This window comes from Rhipicephalus microplus, chromosome X, assembly GCF_043290135.1.
Source record: "Rhipicephalus microplus isolate Deutch F79 chromosome X, USDA_Rmic, whole genome shotgun sequence".
Lineage (NCBI taxonomy): Eukaryota > Metazoa > Arthropoda > Arachnida > Ixodida > Ixodidae > Rhipicephalus > Rhipicephalus microplus.
This window is the reverse complement of record NC_134710.1, coordinates 227849590-227861912: the sequence shown is the minus strand read 5'-3', so window position 1 is coordinate 227861912 and position 12323 is coordinate 227849590. Positions and strand designations below refer to the sequence as shown.

Below are 12323 nucleotides of genomic sequence, written 5' to 3'. Positions count from 1 at the left end.
GCTGTTATGATGCCTCAGATATGCGCAATAAATGCTTTTTAATTGACAATCGCACAAGTATGAATGCTGAACCTTGAGCAATAATGGTGGGCGCTGCGGATGGGATCGGCCGTTTGGGGGTATCGTTTTCTGAACATATTAAAAAACTGAAACTGCTCGAGCGAATGTGCTTGGACGAGAAACAAGAGTATCATCAGCTGCTCGTGCCACACACACACGCATACAAAAAAGATGTTTTGCATTCTCGGTCCCAGTTTGCTGCTGGGGATTCGCACCGCTGACGAACCGCTCAGGCAGTTGTCACTCCCACCATCTCTGCCCGAGGAGCGCTGGCATTGCGTGACCTAGGCGCTGTTTCGGGTTGCAGACTTTCCACTTGAACCAAAAACCAACAGAAAACACCTTGGTTTTCCTCTCCCCAGGTGAAATAATAGACAATGTTTTCTTTCGTTAACCTTTCTATCAATAATAATGTTCCATCGCTTTTTTTTCTCGATTATGCATATACTCTCTCACATGCCGCGAAAATGTAGCAGGGTTTTGGGGGACATGATGTACGCTTCCGCACACTTGATTGCTGACTTTTTGGTCAGTCACAGGTGGCCGGAACATCTGCAGTAATCTTCGCACGGACACCTACAGCACGTCACGCCCATCCGGAAAAACAAACCCTGCGTTGATAGTATAAATCAAACAAAATGTCTACTGGTTTAGAGTTATTATCGGCCGCAATATACTCAGCAGTGCTATTGCTCGTCCACCGGCAGTGTACATCGATTGGAACTGCCTGCACCGATTGAGTTCGCTTAATACTTGCAACGTTTTGTCATGCCAAGACGCTGATTCCGTTTGAAGCTTGCCCTTCAGTCTTCATAGCCGTTACTCTGTTCAAAACAGCTGGTGTAGCAGAAAAGTTAATTTAGCATTCGCTTTTGTAGCACATGAAATCCCGCTCGGGAGTGGTCAGGTCAACGCCTGAAATCACGCGCCGACTGTTTGACTATGCGTCGCCCATTCAGTGCCATTTTGCGTTAGCGAGTCATTTAGTCGCACTTGATTCTAAAACCAGAGTCTTGGAAGAACGCTAACATCATCTTAATACATAAGAAAGGAGATGACAAGGACTTGAAGAATAACAGGCTGATTAGCTTGCTCTCTGTAGTATACAAGCTATTTACAAAGGTAATTGCTAACAGAGTAAAGAAAACATTAGAATTCAATCAACCAAAGGAACAAGCAGGATTTCGAACAGGCTACTCAACAATCGACCGCATTTATACTCTCAATCAGGTAATAGAGAAATGTTCAGAATATAACCAACCACTATACATATCCTTCATAGATTACGAGAAGGCGTTTGATTCAGTAGAAATATCAGCCATCTTGCAGACACTGCGGAATCAGGGCGTCGATGAAGTATATATAAACATCCTGGAAGAAATCTACAGGGGATCAACTGCTACCATAGTGCTTCATAAAGAAAGCAACAGAATACCAATCAAGAAGGGTGTAAGGCAGGGGGACACAATCTCCCCAATCCTATTTACCACGTGCTTACAGGAGGTTTTCAGAAGCCTAGAATGGGAACAGTTAGGGATAAGTGTTAATAAAGAGTACCTTAATAACCTGCGCGTCGCCGATGACATTGCATTGCTGAGTAACTCAGGGGACGAATTGCAACTCATGATTACGGAGTTAGACAAGGAGAGCAGAAAGGTGGGTCTTAAAATGAATCTGCAGAAAACGAAAGTATTGTGCAACAACCTCGGAAAAGAGCAGCGCTTCGAGATAGGTAATAGTGCACTTCAAGTTGTAAAGGACTATGTCTATACTTAGGGCAGGTAATAACCATGGAGACGAACCACGAGTATAAAGTAACTAGAAGAATAAGAATGAGGTGGAGCACATTTGGCAAGCACTCTCAAATTATGACAGGTAGATTGCCACTATCCCTCAAGAGGAAGGTATATAACAGCTGTATCTAGCCGGTACTTAGCTACGGAGCAGAAACCTGTAGACTTACAAAGAGGGTTCAGCTTAAATTGAAGACGACGCAGCGAGCAATGGAAAGAAAAATGGTAGGTGTTATCTAAGAGACAAGAAAAGAGCAGAGTGGATTAGGGAACAAACGGGGGTTAAGGATATCATAGCTGAAATTAAGAAGAAGAAATGGACATGGGTCGGGCATGTAGCGCGTAGACAGGATAACCGCTGGTCGTTAAGGGTAACTAACTGGATTCCCAGAGAAGGCAAGCGGGTTAGGGGGAGACAGAAGGTTAGGTGGGCAGATAAGATTAAGAAGTTTGAGGGTATAAATTGGCAGCAGAAAGCACAGGACCGGGTTAACTGGCGGAACATGGGAGTGGCCTTTGTCCTGCAGTGGACGTAGTCAGGCTGATGATGATGATGATGATGTTAAAACACTCACTTGCTCTCATGTGTACCACTTCCGTAGAGAAGCCACGAATCTCTCTACCACATAGTAGGAGGTTGTCTAAAATCGCAACTGAAGTCACTCAACACTCACCACACCCATGTGTTTTGCGAGGGAGCCTTGGTTCAGCTGCCAACTTGACGATCAGTCGAGTCGTGCCGCGAGGGCCTGGTATACTCTTCTCCAGCTCAAGGCTGACTGAATTAAGGGCGTCTCTCCTTAGCTACCTTGTTACTAAATATACTGATTCTTTCTCTCTCTCTCTCTCTCTCTCTTCCTCAAGTGAACTGTTACGTTGTGAAGAACAGAGCAAGCAAGCCTTGCTGCCTTTCATCTGCAATACATATTCCGTCTTACCGAAATAGGGCATAAGTACGACAAACGGCTATAGGATGTTGACTGCATGCGGGCACGTGTCCTGTATTAAAAGTTATTTAATAGGTTACGTACAATTATAGCTACATACAAAGGCTACTACGTACAATTATAGCTATACCCTACCTCTCATCGCTGCGTTGCCTTTCAAACTTATCAGACAAGCTGGCATCCCTGGTGACCGGCTCTCATGAGCACACTCGACGGTTTGAGCCTCGCCCAGTCACGGCCTCCGAGTGGCACGCCGACAGGTGGCGCGCCGTCTTAGAGAACATAAGTGTGCCTGGCCGCACGCACACCTTCTGGCAACAGAGACGAAGATTGCGTAGTTGTTTACATCTCCAACAGGTGCCGCCATCCTATTAGCCGATCATTGTTCCGCGCATTCCACTGACAATCAGGTCAGGAGCCTGGGTGACAATGTGATGCCAGAGGATGTCGTACTGTCAATGGGTGGAAGAAAATGCGTTTGGCTGAGCCGCAGTGACCTGTAGAGATTCTCAGCTTTAAAGCATTGTAATGAATGACACAGTTTACTCAAATAGCTTAAACAAGTCTGCAAATGACCATTAAACTTGGTCTACTGGCCCAATGTGTTTGTAACAAATCGTCAAAACCGTTTCAGGGTCCTTTTAACCCAAAAGCGTTTTATGCTAGGGTTCATCAATGCTTCACTGACGCATTTTTCTTATAGATGTGACGTTGGCAAAAAGCATACTAATGCTTAGAAAGAAAAAGCTCTGCCACCGAAAATCGAAAATGAGCCACATGATCTGACGATCCGCTTTTAGGCACCCTGAAGTGACCTTCATGTGTTTTGGGGGCGTTTCTCTCTCTCTCTCTCTCTCTCTCTCTCTCTATATATATATATATATATATATATATATATATATATATGATTGAAGAGAAGGACGCACGTACGAAATGTGGATTTATTAACGTTTCGGCTGGTGGACCAGCCTTCGTCAGAATGATTGCAGTATGTTACAGGCACTTAATATATAGGTAGGCGGATGTATACACAGGAACAGTGCACCACTGCCAGATGCTATGCGCAATGAAAGCAAGGTACATGCGCATGGTGGACACAACACCGCACTGTGACTCACAATCACAAAAACAAAGATATCGCGTAAAAAATAATAATAATCGCGTCACTGGCCAGTGAGATACCACGAGCACAGAACATATAAGAAATATAGGCAATGCGCCGAGCGTACATAGCACAAGATTGACTCTACAAAATAATAATAATAACGATACATAATGCACTTTTACGAAGGATTAAACATCCATTCACACACACACGAACGAGATAGGTCTGTCGCCGCATGAGGCCGAGCACGCACTGTATTCTACGCAATTATGCTAGCCAGTTTGCCCGCGTTTTCGTTTAAGCCCCTAGAAGCCGTTCCGAACTTATGAATTAGAAATGATTCGCGTATCTCACGCTTATAATGCGACGTGAATCCCGCCTCCAATACAGTTGCCCTAAATGATTCAAAACTATGACCGGTAGTGGCGACGTGCCTTGAAATCGGCAGATGAGGCATGGAGTGCACATGGGCCTTGTGATTGTTGAAACGGTAGCGAAATGAATTTTCAGTATGACCGATATACTGCAAGTGACAAAAGGAGCACTCAAGCAGGTAAACCGCATTATCTGTGTCACAGGTGAAATCGCCACGAATTTTTAAAGTGAAATTGTTTGCGGAGCTTTTAGCCACAGCGGTGGTTGTCATCTGTTTGCATAACTTGCATCGAGGTTTGCGGCATGGATGGCAACCAACGTGTGAAATGTAATTGTTAGTCCGTACTTTGGAGGACGTGAGGATGTCCTGCAAGTTCCTACAGCGACGAAACACGGCGCGGGGTGGCTCTGAAAAAACTTCTTTTAGGTGATCGCTTTGCGTCAATATGTTGTGATGTTTCCTAAGAATGGCTGCTACATTGGGTGCGGAAGCGCTATGCGTGAGTACTAGGTTAGCATTATTGAGGCTATGGGAATGTTTCTCTGCATTGATCAGTGTTTTTCGGTCAAGCATATCAGCACGTGCCACTGCGTCATCAATCATCGGTGCCGGGTATTTCTGCTTTAGAAGAGAAGCACGCAGTTTATCACAACTAGCGATGAAGTCTGCTTGCTCGGAGCAAAGGCGTTTAAAACGAACAGCTTGGCTATATGGTATGCTGGATTTACAATGTTTAGCGTGACTGCTGTTGAAATGTAGGTATTGTTGTCGGTCAGTAGGCTTTTGGCTACTGACCGACTTCGTTCCGTCGAAATCTGCGCGACGGAGAACTGAAAGCGATCGAATTATTAAGGAAGCGCAACGACATCACTATTAAGCCAGCCGACAAGGGTGGTGCCATCGTGGTTATGAACACAGCAGACTATATTAAGGAGGCTCTTCGGCAGCTCAATGACACTTCATTTTACAAACGACTTGATGCAGACCCCACAATGGACTTCAAAGAAACTCTAAAACAAAAGATATATGCACTCTGGCGAGATAAAAAAATATGTGATAAGGCAGCCACAACACTAGTCCCGCTAAGTCCGTCTGCTGGCCGATTTTACATGCTGCCAAAAATTCATAAGCCGAACAACCCAGGCCGCCCCATAGTCTCTGCAAACGGAACGGTGACAGAAGACTTGTCTTGTTATGTAGACTCGTTGATTCGTCACCTTCCCGCCACGTATCAGTCTTTCTTGAGGGACACGAACCACTTTTTGTCGGTAGTTAACGACATTACCGTGCCTAATGGTTCCTTTCTGGTAACGCTGGACGTATCGTCACTCTACACAAACATCCCTCACTCGGATGGCATCTTCGCGGTTGTAGAAGCGTATGAGAAATGTTCCGATGATAAGCCAGTAAACAGCACTACCATTGCGGTGCTACTTGAAATGATTCTCCACATGAACAATTTTATATTCAATGAAGTCCATTATGTACAGGTCAGCGGCACTTCGATGGGGACTAAGATTGGGCCAAATTATGCCAACATTTTTATGGGGAAGCTTGAAGAGGAGTTTTTACGCAGTCGCCTATTAAAACCGCTATGCTATAAAAGATTCATTGACGATATTTTCTTTATTTGGCCTCATGGTGAATCGCACCTTCTCTCATTCATATCAGATTTCAATAACGTTCACCCATCCATCTCTTTTACGCACGTCTACTCGACTGAAACCATAAACTTCTTAGACGTATCTATTAGCCTAATAAACGGCAACCTAACCACCAAGCTTTATCAAAAGCCTACTGACCGACAACAATACCTACATTTCAACAGCAGTCACGCTAAACATTGTAAATCCAGCATACCATATAGCCAAGCTGTTCGTTTTAAACGCCTTTGCTCCGAGCAAGCAGACTTCATCGCTAGTTGTGATAAACTGCGTGCTTCTCTTCTAAAGCAGAAATACCCGGCACCGATGATTGATGACGCAGTGGCACGTGCTGATATGCTTGACCGAAAAACACTGATCAATGCAGAGAAACATTCCCATAGCCTCAATAATGCTAACCTAGTACTCACGCATAGCGCTTCCGCACCCAATGTAGCAGCCATTCTTAGGAAACATCACAACATATTGACGCAAAGCGATCACCTAAAAGAAGTTTTTTCAGAGCCACCCCGCGCCGTGTTTCGTCGCTGTAGGAACTTGCAGGACATCCTCACGTCCTCCAAAGTACGGACTAACAATTACATTTCACACGTTGGTTGCCATCCATGCCGCAAACCTCGATGCAAGTTATGCAAACAGATGACAACCACCGCTGTGGCTAAAAGCTCCGCAAACAATTTCACTTTAAAAATTCGTGGCGATTTCACCTGTGACACAGATAATGCGGTTTACCTGCTTGAGTGCTCCTTTTGTCACTTGCAGTATATCGGTCATACTGAAAATTCATTTCGCTACCGTTTCAACAATCACAAGGCCCATGTGCACTCCATGCCTCATCTGCCGATTTCAAGGCACGTCGCCACTACCGGTCATAGTTTTGAATCATTTAGGGCAACTGTATTGGAGGCGGGATTCACGTCGCATTATAAGCGTGAGATACGCGAATCATTTCTAATTCATAAGTTCGGAACGGCTTCTAGGGGCTTAAACGAAAACGCGGGCAAACTGGCTAGCATAATTGCGTAGAATACAGTGCGTGCTCGGCCTCATGCGGCGACAGACCTATCTCGTTCGTGTGTGTGTGAATGGATGTTTAATCCTTCGTAAAAGTGCATTATGTATCGTTATTATTATTATTTTGTAGAGTCAATCTTGTGCTATGTACGCTCGGCGCATTGCCTATATTTCTTATATGTTCTGTGCTCGTGGTATCTCACTGGCCAGTGACGCGATTATTATTATTTTTTACGCGATATCTTTGTTTTTGTGATTGTGAGTCACAGTGCGGTGTTGTGTCCACCATGCGCATGTACCTTGCTTTCATTGCGCATAGCATCTGGCAGTGGTGCACTGTTCCTGTGTATACATCCGCCTACCTATATATTAAGTGCCTGTAACATACTGCAATCATTCTGACGAAGGCTGGTCCACCAGCCGAAACGTTAATAAATCCACATTTCGTACGTGCGTCCTTCTCTTCAATCATCTATTACACCGGACCATCGATCTTCATTCCTAAAATATTATACAACTATGGATTCCCGGAGGACCACGTCGAAATATATTTCATGGAAATTCCCAAAGGCACCACCTTCCACTGTCGTCGTGGGTGACTCACAAACCAAATATTTGTTCCAGCACTTTGACCCTCTATTGGCAGGTACGCCAGCTTTTGTTTCACATAATGGCGCTGTTATAGCTGACATGCCTTTGCTGATCGATTTTGTCCCTTCAACGACGTCTACGTTGATTGTGCACATTGGCACCAATGACTTAACGAAGAACAATGCACGTGCCGTCTTCGAAAACTACATTCACATGCTTACCTGCATCCAAAAGGAGTATCAAGGTATACGGAATATTTACGCCACACTTATTTTGCCGAGGGCTGCCAACCGCCGCCGTGGATACAAGAATCAAAGGTTTATTCACCGGTTCAACCGTGAAGCCAGCCTTTTCAACAGTCTCTTACGCCGTTATTGCAGACGTTCCAGTACGGCGCACCTTCTGGACCATGCACTCGAATGTTTTCCCCCCGCACGAGTCCTAGCAGCGGATGGCGTACATCTCAGCTTTGAAGGCGTTGCTCTCGTGGCATGTCATATCCGACAACTGTGCTTCGAGTCTCCGAGTCAAGCAACCACTGCATCTTGGCAAGATTGTGCCCCAGCTATACAGCACCATACGCCGTCTACTAGAGGGGTAGGTCCTGAGCCGTCCACAGCCGTGTCCCTGCTAAAGAAACCAACGGGCAAAAACAAGAATCGTGGTGATCGTACTGATGATGGTGGGTGCACTTCGAGAGTGATCCGAAACAATCCCACCCCCGAATGCCAGCCACCCGCTGGCCATTGTCCTTCGCAGAGGGGTAAGGAACACTACCCGACCTTCGACACATCACGACACACAGCGGATACAGCCCCTCGCGTGAGTGGTTCCACTGCAAGTTCTTCCGTCATCCTGTCCCGCCGGGGCCATTCTTTGCAACAAAGTGAGGGACGCTTTACTGGCGCCGCGGCATCAACTGCTACAGAAGACATCGCCACTACTCAAGCAGGACCCACTACGAAAGCAGTTGGTCCTACTGCTCACCCAAGGTATCCACTTCGAAAAAAATTTTCCGATGCTGTAAAAAGTAATTCGAAGAATTGACTAGCTTCGACGCATGCCAATGAGAACTTTACCTCGCACCTTTGTTCCAAGGGATTTCAAAAGATGAGAAGGGCAGTGGAAAAACGAGTTCGTTACGAGCTACACACTGCCACTTTAGAAACTTACCTCGCTGCTTCTATTGCACCAAAAGGTCTGAACCTTTTCCTACGCCCTGCCACTTCTCAATTGTCAAATAATAACGCAAAAAGGTGGCAAGACACCCTACAGAAGTCTTCGCTAGAACTTCTGCGTATTACTGTTAATCATTACCGCTCGGCTTTGAAATCTCTGATGAACGAAGAGAAGAATATGTGTAATCAAACCCCGCTTAGTACTCTGGAGGTTAACTCGCTGTGCATATTCGAGGAAAAGAAACGCAATGAAATATGTGCTGTCAAATGTAAGAAGTTACTCAGGGACGGCGTGATGTCTCATTGCACACCCGCGCAACTCCTTAAAAATTTAAGTACGGCGCCGTCCCGTTTCGAAAATACACCCCGTTCGGATGATGTTTCAAACGTAGTCAACATATCGAACTGTAGTCTGTCCAAAGATGAAATGTCTGTATTATCGCGTGGTTTGAAGTTTTGCCCCGCAACGGGTCATTGCGATGAATTCCAGCTACTCAGTGACTTAGATAATTTCGCACGCAACCTGAGATTGAGGGAGTTCTTTCACGGTAGAAATAACAGTAGCCATGCTTCCGGGGTGCTGCCGTCAGCTAAACGTTGGACACCACCATTACAACGCGATAAATACCTTGATCTATATATTGATGCTGTTCAGCGCGATGTAATTCAAGCATATAGGCAGAAAACTTCGTTCCGTCGAAATCTGCGCGACGGAGAACTGAAAGCGATCGAATTATTAAGGAAGCGCAACGACATCACTATTAAGCCAGCCGACAAGGGTGGTGCCATCGTGGTTATGAACACAGCAGACTATATTAAGGAGGCTCTTCGGCAGCTCAATGACACTTCATTTTACAAACGACTTGATGCAGACCCCACAATGGACTTCAAAGAAACTCTAAAACAAAAGATATATGCACTCTGGCGAGATAAAAAAATATGTGATAAGGCAGCCACAACACTAGTCCCGCTAAGTCCGTCTGCTGGCCGATTTTACATGCTGCCAAAAATTCATAAGCCGAACAACCCAGGCCGCCCCATAGTCTCTGCAAACGGAACGGTGACAGAAGACTTGTCTTGTTATGTAGACTCGTTGATTCGTCACCTTCCCGCCACGTATCAGTCTTTCTTGAGGGACACGAACCACTTTTTGTCGGTAGTTAACGACATTACCGTGCCTAATGGTTCCTTTCTGGTAACGCTGGACGTATCGTCACTCTACACAAACATCCCTCACTCGGATGGCATCTTCGCGGTTGTAGAAGCGTATGAGAAATGTTCCGATGATAAGCCAGTAAACAGCACTACCATTGCGGTGCTACTTGAAATGATTCTCCACATGAACAATTTTATATTCAATGAAGTCCATTATGTACAGGTCAGCGGCACTTCGATGGGGACTAAGATTGGGCCAAATTATGCCAACATTTTTATGGGGAAGCTTGAAGAGGAGTTTTTACGCAGTCGCCTATTAAAACCGCTATGCTATAAAAGATTCATTGACGATATTTTCTTTATTTGGCCTCATGGTGAATCGCACCTTCTCTCATTCATATCAGATTTCAATAACGTTCACCCATCCATCTCTTTTACGCACGTCTACTCGACTGAAACCATAAACTTCTTAGACGTATCTATTAGCCTAATAAACGGCAACCTAACCACCAAGCTTTATCAAAAGCCTACTGACCGACAACAATACCTACATTTCAACAGCAGTCACGCTAAACATTGTAAATCCAGCATACCATATAGCCAAGCTGTTCGTTTTAAACGCCTTTGCTCCGAGCAAGCAGACTTCATCGCTAGTTGTGATAAACTGCGTGCTTCTCTTCTAAAGCAGAAATACCCGGCACCGATGATTGATGACGCAGTGGCACGTGCTGATATGCTTGACCGAAAAACACTGATCAATGCAGAGAAACATTCCCATAGCCTCAATAATGCTAACCTAGTACTCACGCATAGCGCTTCCGCACCCAATGTAGCAGCCATTCTTAGGAAACATCACAACATATTGACGCAAAGCGATCACCTAAAAGAAGTTTTTTCAGAGCCACCCCGCGCCGTGTTTCGTCGCTGTAGGAACTTGCAGGACATCCTCACGTCCTCCAAAGTACGGACTAACAATTACATTTCACACGTTGGTTGCCATCCATGCCGCAAACCTCGATGCAAGTTATGCAAACAGATGACAACCACCGCTGTGGCTAAAAGCTCCGCAAACAATTTCACTTTAAAAATTCGTGGCGATTTCACCTGTGACACAGATAATGCGGTTTACCTGCTTGAGTGCTCCTTTTGTCACTTGCAGTATATCGGTCATACTGAAAATTCATTTCGCTACCGTTTCAACAATCACAAGGCCCATGTGCACTCCATGCCTCATCTGCCGATTTCAAGGCACGTCGCCACTACCGGTCATAGTTTTGAATCATTTAGGGCAACTGTATTGGAGGCGGGATTCACGTCGCATTATAAGCGTGAGATACGCGAATCATTTCTAATTCATAAGTTCGGAACGGCTTCTAGGGGCTTAAACGAAAACGCGGGCAAACTGGCTAGCATAATTGCGTAGAATACAGTGCGTGCTCGGCCTCATGCGGCGACAGACCTATCTCGTTCGTGTGTGTGTGAATGGATGTTTAATCCTTCGTAAAAGTGCATTATGTATCGTTATTATTATTATTTTGTAGAGTCAATCTTGTGCTATGTACGCTCGGCGCATTGCCTATATTTCTTATATGTTCTGTGCTCGTGGTATCTCACTGGCCAGTGACGCGATTATTATTATTTTTTACGCGATATCTTTGTTTTTGTGATTGTGAGTCACAGTGCGGTGTTGTGTCCACCATGCGCATGTACCTTGCTTTCATTGCGCATAGCATCTGGCAGTGGTGCACTGTTCCTGTGTATACATCCGCCTACCTATATATTAAGTGCCTGTAACATACTGCAATCATTCTGACGAAGGCTGGTCCACCAGCCGAAACGTTAATAAATCCACATTTCGTACGTGCGTCCTTCTCTTCAATCATCTATTACACCGGACCATCGATCTTCATTCCTAAAATATTATACAACTATGGATTCCCGGAGGACCACGTCGAAATATATTTCATGGAAATTCCCAAAGGCACCACCTTCCACTGTCGTCGTGGGTGACTCACAAACCAAATATTTGTTCCAGCACTTTGACCCTCTATTGGCAGGTACGCCAGCTTTTGTTTCACATAATGGCGCTGTTATAGCTGACATGCCTTTGCTGATCGATTTTGTCCCTTCAACGACGTCTACGTTGATTGTGCACATTGGCACCAATGACTTAACGAAGAACAATGCACGTGCCGTCTTCGAAAACTACATTCACATGCTTACCTGCATCCAAAAGGAGTATCAAGGTATACGGAATATTTACGCCACACTTATTTTGCCGAGGGCTGCCAACCGCCGCCGTGGATACAAGAATCAAAGGTTTATTCACCGGTTCAACCGTGAAGCCAGCCTTTTCAACAGTCTCTTACGCCGTTATTGCAGACGTTCCAGTACGGCGCACCTTCTGGACCATGCACTCGAATGTTTTCCCCCCGCACGA

General features: G+C 45.3%; 1 protein-coding gene across 1 annotated transcript in view; it reads left to right on the top strand.

Moving 5' to 3' along the window:
• Window positions 1–12323, top strand: part of LOC119187447 (uncharacterized) — a 176597-nt gene that overhangs the window by 129001 nt on the left and 35273 nt on the right. The gene's annotated exons all lie outside the window — the stretch shown is intronic.